The sequence below is a fragment of the Giraffa tippelskirchi genome, chromosome 2, assembly GCF_054371585.1.
Source record: "Giraffa tippelskirchi isolate mGirTip1 chromosome 2, T2T-mGirTip1v1.2.pri, whole genome shotgun sequence".
In the NCBI taxonomy this organism is placed as follows: Eukaryota; Metazoa; Chordata; class Mammalia; order Artiodactyla; family Giraffidae; genus Giraffa; species Giraffa tippelskirchi.
The window spans coordinates 117,972,637-117,985,494 of NC_137276.1; the positions used below are offsets into that span (position 1 = coordinate 117,972,637).

Below are 12,858 nucleotides of genomic sequence, written 5' to 3' on the forward strand. Positions count from 1 at the left end.
GCAAACTGCTTTTGTATTCTTGCTGGGATAAACCCATGGACAGAAGAACCTGGCAGGTTATAGTCCATGGGGTTGCAAAGACTCTGACATGACTGAAGTGACTGAGCACACATACATCTATAAACCTAAAGAAGACAAATTTCTCAAATCATAAGACACTGAATGAAGATGACAGACACGATGGCCAGATACAGAACCCCAAAGGGAGCAGTGTTATGGAATACCAGCTGAGTGACCATCAGCCAAAGTGAAACACCACCAGAACACATACTCACAAAAAGGGAAAAAGAAATACAAAACTGAAGAGTAAAATATGAGTAACATAGGGAATTCCCAAAAAAGAGAGTAAATGTAAGAAAAGAGACCGTTATTGGAAGAAAAGTTTCCAAACAAAGGAAAGACTTAGTAGTATCAAAAGTCTTACTGAGTACCAGAGAGAAACAAAAGAGATTAATGTTTAGTCTTAGTTGGGGAAAGGATATGAATTTCAAGCATAAAGTAAAAAAAGTATGTGTACATCCAGACAGGAAAACCTGAAGAAATAAAGAGAATAAAAAAGCTATCTTCAAGGAAATGAACAGACCTTTCTTCAGCGTTCCATTCCAGAACAATGGAATGATATAACAACCAAATTGCCTTTTATGTGTACAGTTAATATGCAGACACCACAGACTGCAAGAATCCAGCACGTACACTACCCTGTACTCTCCCTAAAAGATTTGCTGCTTTCTACATACCTGCCAATTGATCGATGAATTTAAATAAACTAAAAAAAAAATAGTTGAGCCTGACCTATTCTTTTGATTATGATACAAATGTCAACATAATCATTGAAAGAGATGCCACAAAAATAGCCTAAATTTTAAAATAATTTTTACTGACTGTATTATATTCTTCAGATTATATTCAGAAGGAATAAGATTAAGTATAAGGGCAGAGAGTGTAACTAAGCCCGGAGAAGGACTGTTATTGTTGTTCAGTTGCTAAGTCGTGTCTGACTCTTTGTGACCCCATGGACTGCAGCACGCCAGGCTTGCCTGTCCTTCACCATCTCCTGGAGTTTGCTCAGACTCATGTCCATGGAGTTGGTGATGCTAGCTAACCATCTCATCCTCTGCTTGCCATCTGCTCCTTTTGTCATCAGTCTTTCCCAGAATCAGGGTCTTTTCCAGTGAGTTGGCTCTTCGCATCAGGTGGCCAAAGTATTAAAGCTTCAGCTTTAGGATCAGTCCTTCCAATGAATAATCAGGACTGATTTCCTTTAGGATTGACTGGTTTGATCTTGCAGTCCAAGGGACTCTCAAGAGTCTTCCCCAACACCACAGTTCAAAAGCATCAATTCTTCAGCACTCAGACTTTTTTATGGTCCAATTCTCACATCCATACATGACTACTGGAAAAACCACCGGGATGACCCAGAGGGATGGGATGGGGAGAGAAGTGGGAGGGGGGTTCTGGAAGGGGAACACATGTACACCCATGGTGGATTCATGTCAATGTATGGCAAAACAAATACAATATTGTAAAGTTAAAAAAATAAATAAATAAATAAATAAATAAAAAAAAAGAAAAACCATAGCTTGACTAGATGGACCTATGTCAGAAAAGTGATATCTTCAATCCACTGTCTAGGTTTATCATAGCTCTCCAGAGAAGGACTGAAAGAAAATGAAAGTCACTCAGCTGTGTCCAGCTCTTTTTGACCCCATAGACTATACAGTCCATGGAATTCTCAGGCCAGAATACTGGAGTGGGTAGCCTTTCCCTTCTCCAGGGGATCTTCCCAACCCAGGGATTGAACCCAGGTCTCCCACATTGCAGAAGTATTATTTAACAGCTGAGCCACAAGGTAAGCACAGAGGACTATCCATATCAACAAAAAGCTGACTTCAGAATAACTCCATTTAGGAGCCCTTCTGATTATTGTTAAAATGGCCACTGGAGCCATGAGTCCACTCTGTGACCATGTCTGTGGTGATTCCAACACCCAGTAAGAACAAAACCAGGTGAACAGCAGAGCTTGACAAATATTGTTTTAACAAGATTTATTTCTATAAGGCTCTGCTACAGATGGTGAGGCCCAGTACTAATAAGAGGACAGGGTCTCTGGTCCTTTGGGGCAGGCCTTCCCCAACTTTCCAGAGGTTGCAACATCATGCTGTTTATGTAATTCCTTAACTTCCTCTCTAATTCTCTCCACCCAAATTAGGCATGTTTTATTTATTTAAAGTTTAATGGATGGAAATTTAAATTGTTATTGTTCTGAACATTTTTAGAGATTTTTACCTAAAGGGAGCTCTTACATGACTGAGAATCACAGCTTCAAGGCAATATTCAAAAGAATGAATGGGACACAGAGCCAAGAGGGGAAAAATAAATCAACAGAGAAAGACATAGAGTCAGGAGGGGAGAAGATCAACAGAGAATTAAATCAATAAAAGGCAATGGAATCCCCGAATGTTTCTCCTCAGCACATGGAGTGAGGCGATTATGTTTATGTGATTGCCAAGGAGACTAAGTTCATTATTTCAAAAAGAAATGTCTTTGAACACTTTCTTTGTTATGGGCAAAATTTTGTGGGCATCAAAAAATAATTAAAGGTGAACAAAATAATGTTTATTCCCTTGAGGAAGTCCAAACCTATAAGGGAAAAGGAATGGTAAACAGAGTCAGAGAATGATTAACAGCTGTATTCATTAAGACAGGACCAGAAATGCAAGCAATCTCTGTGTATTTGATTTTGTATCCTGTAACTTTACCTAATTCATTGATTAGCTCTAATGGTTTTCTGGAAGCATCTTTAGGATTTTCTCTATATAGTATGTCATCTGCAAGCAGTGATGGTTTTACTTCCTTTACACTTTGGATTCCTTTTGCTTCTTTTTCTTCGATGATTGCCATGGTTAGGACTTCCAAAATTATGTTGAAGAAAAGTGGCAAGAATGGACATTCTTGTCTTATTTATGATCTTAGAGGAATTGCTTTAAGCCTTTCACTATTGAGCATGATGTTGGCACATGAAAAGATGCTCAACATCATTAATTATCAGATAAATGCAAATCAAAACTACAATGAGGTATAACCTCATACCAACCAGAATGGCCATCATCAAAACCAATAAACCTTCCTACAATAATTGGTGGGAATGGAAATAGGTTTAATCACTATGGAGTACAGTGTGGCGGTTCCTTAAAAGACTAAACATAGAACTACCATATGATCCAGCAATCCCACTCCTGGGCACATACGTAGAGAAAACCTTAATCTGAAGAGCTACATACATCCCAATGTTCACTGCATCAATATTTACAATAGCCAAGACATAGAAGCAACTTAAGTATCTATTGACAGAGGAATGGATAAAGAAGAGGTGGTGCATATATATAATGGAATATTACTCAGCCATAAAAAGAATACAATAAAGCCATTTGCAGCAAATGGATGGGCCTAGAGATTATCACACTAAGTGAAGTAAGTCAGATAAAGACAAATATCATATGGTGACACTCATATGTGGAATCTAAAAAGATGATACACATGAACTTACTTACAAAACAGAAACAGACTCACAGACTTAAAAAATAAACTTATGGTTACCAAAGGGGAAAGGAGGAGAGGAATTAATTAGGAGGTTGGAAATTAACATATACACACTAAATATACTATACATAAAATAAAAACCAACAAGGACTTACTTTATACCATGGAGAACTCTACTAAGTATTCTGTAATAACCTATATGGGAAAAGAATCTAAAAAGGATTAGATATATGTATATATGTAACTGAATCACTTTGCTGGACACCTGAAACTATATTGGTGTATAGTGGGAAAACAACTATACACAAATATAAAATTTGAATTAAATTAAGAACAACATCAAAAAGGCAGGACCAGAAACCAGACACCAGGCTCACCTTCCAACTCCACAAAACCTGGGCTTCCTCTCTTGTCGTTAATGCTCTTGGGTGACAGAAACAACAGCTGCTCTGTTAATTAACCCTGGAGTACTTCTGCTTTATTGACTCCGCCAAAGCTTTTGACTGTGTGGATCACCACAAACTGTGGAAAATTCTTCGAGTTGGGAATACCAGACTACCTGGCCTGCCTCTTGAGAAATCTGTATGCAGGTCAAGAAGCAACAGTTAGAACTGGACACGGGACAACAGACTGGTTCCAAATCGGGAAAGGAGTACATCAAGGATGTATATTGTCATCCTGCTTATTTAACTTTTATGCAGAGTACATCATGAGAAACGCTGGGCTGGATGAAGCACAATCTGGAATTAAGATTGCCAGGAGAAATATCAATAACCTCAGATATGCAGATGACACCACCCTTATGGCAGAAACATGAGTTTGAGTAAGCTACGGAAATAGGTGATGGACAGGGAAGCCTGGCGTGCTGCAGTCCATGGGGTTGCAGAGTCAGACAAAACTGAGTAACTGAACTGAACTAACCAACAGCTTGGGAATTGCTTATTAAATAGAGTTTTTCAAGAGATGAACAGGAACACCCAGGGGAGGCCCTTGATATATCCACATTCATCTGGAGCTCAATCATGTTGTGAACCTGGACACAACAATGTGAGCTGCCCCGCTGGGTAAGTGATGCATGAGTCTGAGGAACCTGTGCTAGATAGTTTGGATGTGAGCTAGCAAGTGAACAGAACATCTTCCCAGGAAGGATTCTGTAGCCCAAAGAGTCCTCCAGTTCCTATTGCAGTTGGGGTGTCGTTCAAGACTAGGTAAAGGATCAGTTCAGTTCAGTCACTCAGTCATGTCTGACTCTTTGCGACCCCATGGACTGCAACACGCCAGGCCTCCCTGTCCATGACCAACTCCCGGAGCTTACTCAAACTCATGTCCATTGAGTTGGTGATGCCATCCAACCATCTCATCCACTGTCATCTCCTTCTCCCACCTTCAATCTTCCCCAGAATCAGGGTCTTTTCAAATGAATCAGTTCTTCACATTAGGTGGCCAAAATATTGGAGTTTCAGCTTCAACATAAGTTCTTCCAATGAATATCCAGGACTGATTTCCTATAGAATTGACTGGTTGGATCTCCTTGCAGTCCAAGGGACTCTCAAGAGTCTTCTCCAACACCACAGTCCAAAAGCACGAATTCTTTGGCACTCAGCTTTCTTTATAGTCCAACTCTCACATCCACACATAACTACTGGAAAAACCATAGCCTTGACTAGACGGACTTTTGTTAGCAAAGTAATGTCTCTGCTTTTTAATATGCTGTCTAGGTTGCTCATAACTTTCCTTCCAAGGAGTAAGCATCTTTTAATTTCGTGGGTGACCATCTGCAGTGATTTTGGAGCCCCCAAAATTAAAGTGTGTCACTGTATCCACTGTTTCCCCATCTATTTGCCATGAAATGATCGGGCCAGATGCCTATTAGTTTTCTGAATGTTGATCTTTAAGACAACTTTTTCACTCTCCTCTTTCACTTTCATCAAGAGGCTCTTTACTTCTTCTTCACTTTCTGCCATAAGGGTGGTGTCATCTGCATATCTGAGGTTATTGATATTTCTCCCAGCAATCTTGATTCCAGTTTGTGCTTCTTCCAGCTCAGCGTTTCTCATGATGTACTCTGCATATAAGTTAAATAAGCAGGGTGGCAATATACAGCCTTGACGTACTCCTTTCCCGAGTTGGAACCAGTCTGTTGTTCCATGTCTAGTTCTAACTGTTGCCCTCTGACCTGCATACAGATTTCTCAAGAGGCAGGTTAGGTGGTCTTGTTTTCCCATCTCTTTAAGAATTTTCCACCGTTTGTGGTGATCCACACAGTCAAAGGCTTTGGCATAGTCAATAAAGCAGAAATAGATGTGTTTCTGGATCTCTCTTGTTTTTTCAATGATCCAACGGATGTTGGCAATTTGGTCTCAGGTTCCTCTGTCTTTTCTAAATCCAGCCTGAACACCTGGAATTTCATAGTTCACATACTGTTGAAGCCTGGCTTGGAGAATTTTAAGCATTACTTTACTAGTGTGTGAGATGAGTGCAATTGTGTGGTAGTTTGAGAATTCTTTGGTATTGCCTTTCTTTGGGATTGGAATGAAAACTGATCTTTTCCCATCCTGTGGCCACTGCTGAGTTTTCCAAATTTGCTTGCATATTGAGTGCAGCTCTTCCACAGCATTATCTTTTAGGATTTGAAATAGCTCAACTGGAATTCCAACACCTCCACTAGCTTTGTTCATAGTGATGTTTCCTAAGGCCCACTTGACTTCACTTTCCAGGATGTCTGGCTCTACCTGAGTGATCACACCATAGTAATTATCTGGGTCGTGAACATCGTTTTTGTATAATTCTCTGTATTCTTTCCATCTCTTCTTAATATCTTCTGTTTCTGTTAGGTCCATAACATTTCTGTCCTTTATTGAGCCCATCTTTGCATGAAATGTTCCCCTGGTATCTCTAATTTTCTTGAAGAGATCTCTAGTCTTTCCCATTCTATTGTTTTCCTCTATTTCTTTGCACTGATCACAGAGGAAGGCTTTCTTATCTTTCCTTGCTATTCTTTGAAACTCTGCATTCAAATGGGTATATCTTTTCTTTTCTCCTTTGCTTTTTGCTTCTCTTCTTTTCACAGCTATTTATAAGGCCTCCTGAGACAACCATTTTGCTTTTTTGCATTTCTTTTTCTTGGGGATGGTCTTGATCCCTGTCTCCTTAGTGTCACGAACCTCTGTCCATAGTTCATCAGGCACTCTGTCTTTCAGATCTAGTCCCTTAAATCTACTTATCACTTCCACTGTATAATGGTAAGGGAGTTGATTTAGGTTATACCTAAATGGTTTAGTGGTTTTCCCTACTTTCTTCAATTCAAGTCTGAATTTGACAATAAGGAGTTCATGATCTGATCCACAGTCAGATCCAGGTCCTGTTTTTGCTGATTGTATAGAGTTTCTCCATCTCTGGCTGCAAAGAGTCTAATCAATCTGATTTAGGTGTTGACCATCTGGTGGTGTCCATGTGTAGAGTCTTCTCTTGTGTTGTTGGAAGAGGGTGTTTGGAATGACCAGTGCATTCTCTTGGCAAAACTCTTGTTAGTCTTTGCCTTGCTTCATTCTGTACTCCAAGGCCAAATTTGCCTGTTACTCCAGGTGTTTCTAGACTTCCTTCTTTTGCATTCCAGTCCCCTATAATGAAAAGGACATCTTTTCTGGGTATTTGTTCTAGATGCCCTCAAGGAAAACACTGATGCCCTCCTGAGGACTCTTACCTGTGTCTTGAGCTTCTTTCTTCTTCTAAGCCCACCTTTTTAGTCACTCCTTCTGATAGAAAAGATCACTTCTGTCCTTTACGTGGATTCAAGCTTCCACCAGCTGGTGAGCAGAGTAGGTCCAGGCTTCCTCCCATCACAGCAGGCTGTATTTCTGCTTGTGTCTTGTGTCTTTCTTGCTATAGCTTCTCCTAAGACTACAGCAAAGTATCCTTCTTCAGGCTTGTCCACTTCTTGTGATCTTCCTTTATAATGCTATCTTATTCGCACAGTTTGTTCACAAGGTTACTGAAGGGGAAGCTACGGGAGAGATCTGGTCATGTGTTAATTACTTATTCCTCATATCTACTTCTTTGATCTATAGAAAGAGCCAATAGATTAGGAAAAGTACTGTGTGGTCAAGAGAGTTGAAAGGTGTGCTAGGGTCAAAGATGAGTAGCATGGCTGTTGTTTAGTCATTGAGTCATGTCACTTTGTGACCCCATAGACTGCAGCCCATCAGGCTCCTCTGCTCATACAATTTCCCAGGCAAGAATACTTGAGTGAGTTGCCATTTCCTTCTCCAGGGGATTTTCCAACCCAGGGATTGAACCACGTCTCCTGTATTGGCAGCTGGATTCTTTACCACTAATGGAGCCAGTAAAGAATCTGCCTGCAATGCAGGACACCTGAGTTCAACCCTGGATCAGGAAGATCCCTTGGAGAAGGAAATGGCTACCCCTTCCTGTATCCTTGCCTAGAGAATGCCATGGACAGAAGGCCTAGTGATTGGACTACAGTCCGTGGGGTCTCAAAAAGTCTGATGTGACTAAGTAGCATGGAGGTGCCTGGTTTAAGGTTAGTGACAAAACAAAAGGGGCTCCCTGTAAAGAGCTCTTTCCTGCCAAAAGTTGCTTATGTTTCTGCAAAAGAAAACCAGCAGTCTTCTACTATGCTCCTCCCCTCTCCCAAATTTCATGTTCTCCATACAGCCATTGTAACGCTTTAGTTGCTTTTATACTGCCATTTCTTGATATTTCAATAGCTTAGAAATGATTGCCATTTGTTATTTTGAAAATCAGGGTTTCACTCTCTTACTTCCCACAGCACTCACACCTTTCTCTCCCATACTAATCTTCCCTCCCACTCAATTTAGTTACATAATAATTTTTAGATTTGGCATTTTCATTTTGACCCTGTCAATAACAGCTTAGCTATTCATTAAACTCTGATTACATTTCTTTTCTTAAACAAATTATATTGTCCCTGGAGTTAGAAAATTACTTTGCTAGAGGTATACACCTGCCTTAATACTGTAACAGAGGTTGTCTATGAGTTTCATTTTATCATGGAGCCCTTCCTCCTGGACCCCTCTGCCCTCCTGCCAAATATGCAGATCATCATGGCCTCTCTTCAGCATCTCCTGGGGACTGCTTCTCTTCTCTCTTTTTTCTGGAGTCAATATCTTTCTCTTTCTAGATTTACTCCTTAGTTTTCAAAGAACACATATTAATATGTAGCTTTATAAGAAAGCATGCATGAGAGGGTTTTCTGTTCTTTGTTCTTGCCTTGGTTTTGTTTTTTGAGATCTTGTGTATCTAAAAATATCTTGACTGCTGCAGTTGTACCTCAAGATCTGTGCCGTCATGAAGAATCTTCACCTGCACTGGATCCACTCAAAGTTGTGGGAAGATGAGCTGGACTCAAAGAGGCTCATCAAACTGGAGGAGCCCTAAGGGGTGTAGGACTTGGGTAAGAGGCCCTGTGGCCTGTCCTGTGGCCCTGCTAGTGGGAGAGAAGATATGAGGGGAGACCTCTCAGATGAAGACAGGAGGTGTGGAAGACATAAGGAAGCTGAAGAACAGAGCCACAGAAGCAATCAGTGAACAGAAAGACCCCACTTGAACAAGTTTTTGCAAAGAAACCAACCAAAGGCATGAGATCATGCACATGATGAAGAGTTTTGAGACAGCTGAAGAAGAGGAAAGGGATAGAGATCATGAAAGCAGAAAGTCAAGTTGAAGAATGTAGTCTTATGAACTTACAGAAAGCATCCTTAGCAAAGACCATGGGGATGTCTCCCAAACAGATGTTAAGCAGCATCCCCAAGCTGGACCTCCACATGATGCTGAAATGAAACATATTTCCATAGAGGATGCTAAGGCCCATCTGCTGAAAGGTTGGCAGAACAAGAAGAAAGACAGTGAGACATCCTCTACCTTCACCAACAGGTGTTAGTTATGAGCAGTACATGGATCTTATCACAATGTACTCAATGCCCCCAGATGGAGAATAAAGAAGAGCCCAAGGCCAGCCTTTGGAAAGAGTCTCCACATCCTTAGCCATGAGAGTCCTGCTAAGGACTACAGATTTCTATCATTATCAGAAGTTCAAGAAAAAGAACTGAGAATGGCTGAAGGGGAGGAGGGCATGGTGGGATGTAAACAGAACCTTCCTTCAAACACCCTCATAAGAAAAGGCTTCCTAGACAGAGGCCTGCTTGCTTGCTGGCAAACAGATCCAAAAACAGGACTCTATTAGTCCTGTTGTTTACCTGCAGCGTTTCTCAAGCACTGAATTTATAACCTTTTGAAACAAAACGATATGCAGTTTTCCTGTTTGGGAGCAAACTCTAGCCTTGTGTGCATTATTAAGTCTTGTTGGGTTTTGGGTTTTTTTTTTAAGTCTTTATTGCCCCCTACTTAATTGATAGTCTTGCTGGGTATATAATTCTACATTGAAAATTGTTTTCTCTCCAAATATTGAGGCCCCTGCTCCTATATGGATGGGAGAAGTGGGATATTATTTCTTTTTGAAAGATTTTAGGATCTACTCTTTGCCCCAGCATTTGTTTGTGATGTACCTTAATAGATTCTGAGGGTACTTTGAATTTCAGTTCTAGGAAGTTTTATTGACTATTTTGGATAATTTTATCCTCCACTTTTTTGGTAATCTTTTGTTTTGGAACTCTCAATATTTGGGTTTTGAGCACAAGATTAATCCTTTACCTTTCTTAGCTTTTTCTATTTTTAAAATTTTTTTGCTACTTAATTCTTTATCTCAGATTTCTTCAACATTTTCTACCAAATCAGCTAAAGAATTTAAAAGTTCCTTTTACTAAAGTGTAACGTACAACCATAAGTAGATAGCTTGACGCATGCATGCTCAGTCACTCAGTCATGTCCAAATCTTTGTGACTCTAAGGACTGTAACCCACCAGGTTCCTTTGTCCGTGGGATTTTCCCAGCAAGAATACTGGAGTGGGTTGCCATTTCCTTCTCCAGGGTATCTTCCTGAACCAGAGATAGAACTCACATCTCCTGCATTGGTAGGTGGATTCTTTACTGCTGTGCCTCCAGAGAAGCCCATATAGTTTGATGCTGCTACTGCTGCTAAGTTGCTTTAGTCATGTCCAACTCTGTGTGACCCCATAGACAGCAGCCCACCAGGCTCCCCCGTCCCTGGGATTCTCCAGGCAAGAACACTGGAGTGGGTTGCCATTTCCTTCTCCAATATAGTTTGATGAGTGCCCTCCAAATAATCACATCTCGTCTCCACCCTACCTCATATGGAGAAATAAAACCATGTCCCCACCCAAGAAGTCTCCAAGAGTCCCTGTCTCTCAGGTGTTTCCCTTCCCTCCCCTCCAAAGGTGGCAGAAGTTCTGATTTCTAACACTAGGGTTCAATTTTGTGTACTTTTGAACTTTATGTAAATGGAGTTATATTGTATGAAGACTTTTGCTTCTGGTTTCTTTCACTCAGCATTAACATTTGCAAATTCTTCCCATGTTGTTGCATATAGTGGAAAATGTTTATTTTAATTGCTTTAGACTATTAATGTTTTGTTATATCTATTCTGTTGACAGATATTTAAGTTGTTTTTGATTTGTGACCATTATTAATAGCATAGCTATGATAATTCTTGTACAAGTCTTACACACACACACATACACAAGTAAAATTGCTACCCTAGGTCATGAGTTTATCAAACATTAGTGGATAATGTCAAACCATTTTCCAACGGTTATACTACCTTAGCCTTCCTTTGACAGTGGATGTGAGTTTTATTTGCTCTGTGACATGTGCTCCGTCACTCAATCATGTCTGACTCTTTGCAACCCCATAGACTGTAGCCTGCCAGGCTCCTCTGTCCATGAATTTTCCAGGCAAGAATACTGGAGTAGGTTGCCATTTCCTCCTCTAGGGGATCTTCCTGACCCAGGGATTGAACCCAAGTTTCCTGCATTGGCAGGTGGATTCTTTACCACTGCCTTTATTTTCTCTGTATCTTTGCTAATACTTGGTATTGTCTGCCTCTTCCAAATGGTTTCAATTTGCACATTCATCATTACTAATGACGTTGACCACCTTTTCATCTGTTTATTAGCCATTTGGAGATCTCTCATGAAATGCCTGTTCAAATCTCTTGCCTATATTCCTGCTTGGTTGTCTGTCTTTTTTCTTAATATCTCAATATCATCTGGATTGGAACTTTTTGTTGTTATATGGGTCGTGGCTCTATTTCTCACTCTGTGGTTAGCCTTTTCATGTTTTTGGGTCTTTGATAAATAAATTGTCTTGAGTTTAATGTACTTATTATGGTTTTTCAGTCTCTTCTTTATGATTAGTGGTGTTTGTATACTTTTTAACAAATCTTTTCCCCTCCCAAGGTCCTGATGATACTCTTCATGTTATCTTGTTGAAGTTTCATTGTTCAAATTTTCACAGTTAGTTCTAAAATCCACTTGGAATTGATTTTTGTGCATAGCATGAGATGGGAATCAAGTTTCACCTTTTTGCGTGTGGATATACATTTGATTCTTCACTATTTATTGAAAGACCACCCTTTGCCCAGTGCTCTGAAAAGTCATCTTGGTCAAAAAGCATGTGTCCATATATGATTGGGTCTGTTTTTGAATTCTCTTCCTGGTCTGTCAGTGTATTTGTCTCTCCTTGCCCAGATACCTCTCGTTTAACTTACTGTAATTCTTAATAAACTCAAAACCCAGTAGTGAAAACCCCTCCACTTTGCTCTTCTCCAAGATGTCCTTGGCTGTTGTTAACCATTTGCATTTTCACAAAAATTTTTGAATAACCTTGTGAAAATTCATGAAATGCTACTGGAATGTTAATCCAGATTGAATCTAGATGTTGCTGTGAAGGTATTTTTCAGATGAGATTAACATTTAACTCAGTGGACTTTGAGTAAAGCCAATTGATGTGGATGAGCCTCCTCCAATCAGTTGAAGGCTCAAAGAAAAAAGACTGAGGACCCTCGAGGAAGAAGGAATTCTGCCTCCAGACTGTATTTGGACTCAAGATGCAACATCAACTTCTTTCTGGGTCCCCAGTCTGCCAGACTTGCAAGTCCCCACAATCTCATCAGCCAAATATTAAAAAAATCTTTCTCTCTCTCCATATACATATATACACACATTATATATATATATATGTATACACATATATATATGTATATATATACACATTATATGTATATACTGTGTGTGTATATATATATATATATATACACACACACACATATACACTGTGTGTGTGTGTGATGTGTCTGTGTGTGTGCTCAGTCAATAAGTCATGTCTGACTCTTTGTGACCCCGTGGACTAGACTGTAGCCCC

The 12,858-nt window shown here is 40.0% G+C and overlaps 1 protein-coding gene and 1 long non-coding RNA gene across 3 annotated transcripts in view; one reads left to right on the top strand and one right to left on the bottom strand.

The window, feature by feature from the left end:
• LOC145538412 (uncharacterized) overlaps positions 1 to 12,858 on the top strand; it is an 80,744-nt gene that overhangs the window by 33,042 nt on the left and 34,844 nt on the right. The window contains exon 1 of one of the 2 annotated variants that reach the window (XM_081570381.1): positions 7,770 to 8,080. The exons of the other annotated variant lie outside the window; for it this stretch is intronic. The gene's annotated coding sequence lies outside the window, so the exon portion shown is untranslated. Of the gene's footprint in view, positions 1 to 7,769; positions 8,081 to 12,858 lie in introns of those variants that run through there. 2 annotated transcript variants of the gene reach the window in all.
• LOC145538414 (uncharacterized) lies at positions 2,672 to 7,696 on the bottom strand. The gene is made up of 3 exons (XR_014076839.1): positions 7,244 to 7,696; positions 4,894 to 7,160; positions 2,672 to 4,120 (listed from the first exon to the last, which is right to left on the bottom strand). It is a non-coding gene; the product is annotated as an uncharacterized LOC145538414 (long non-coding RNA).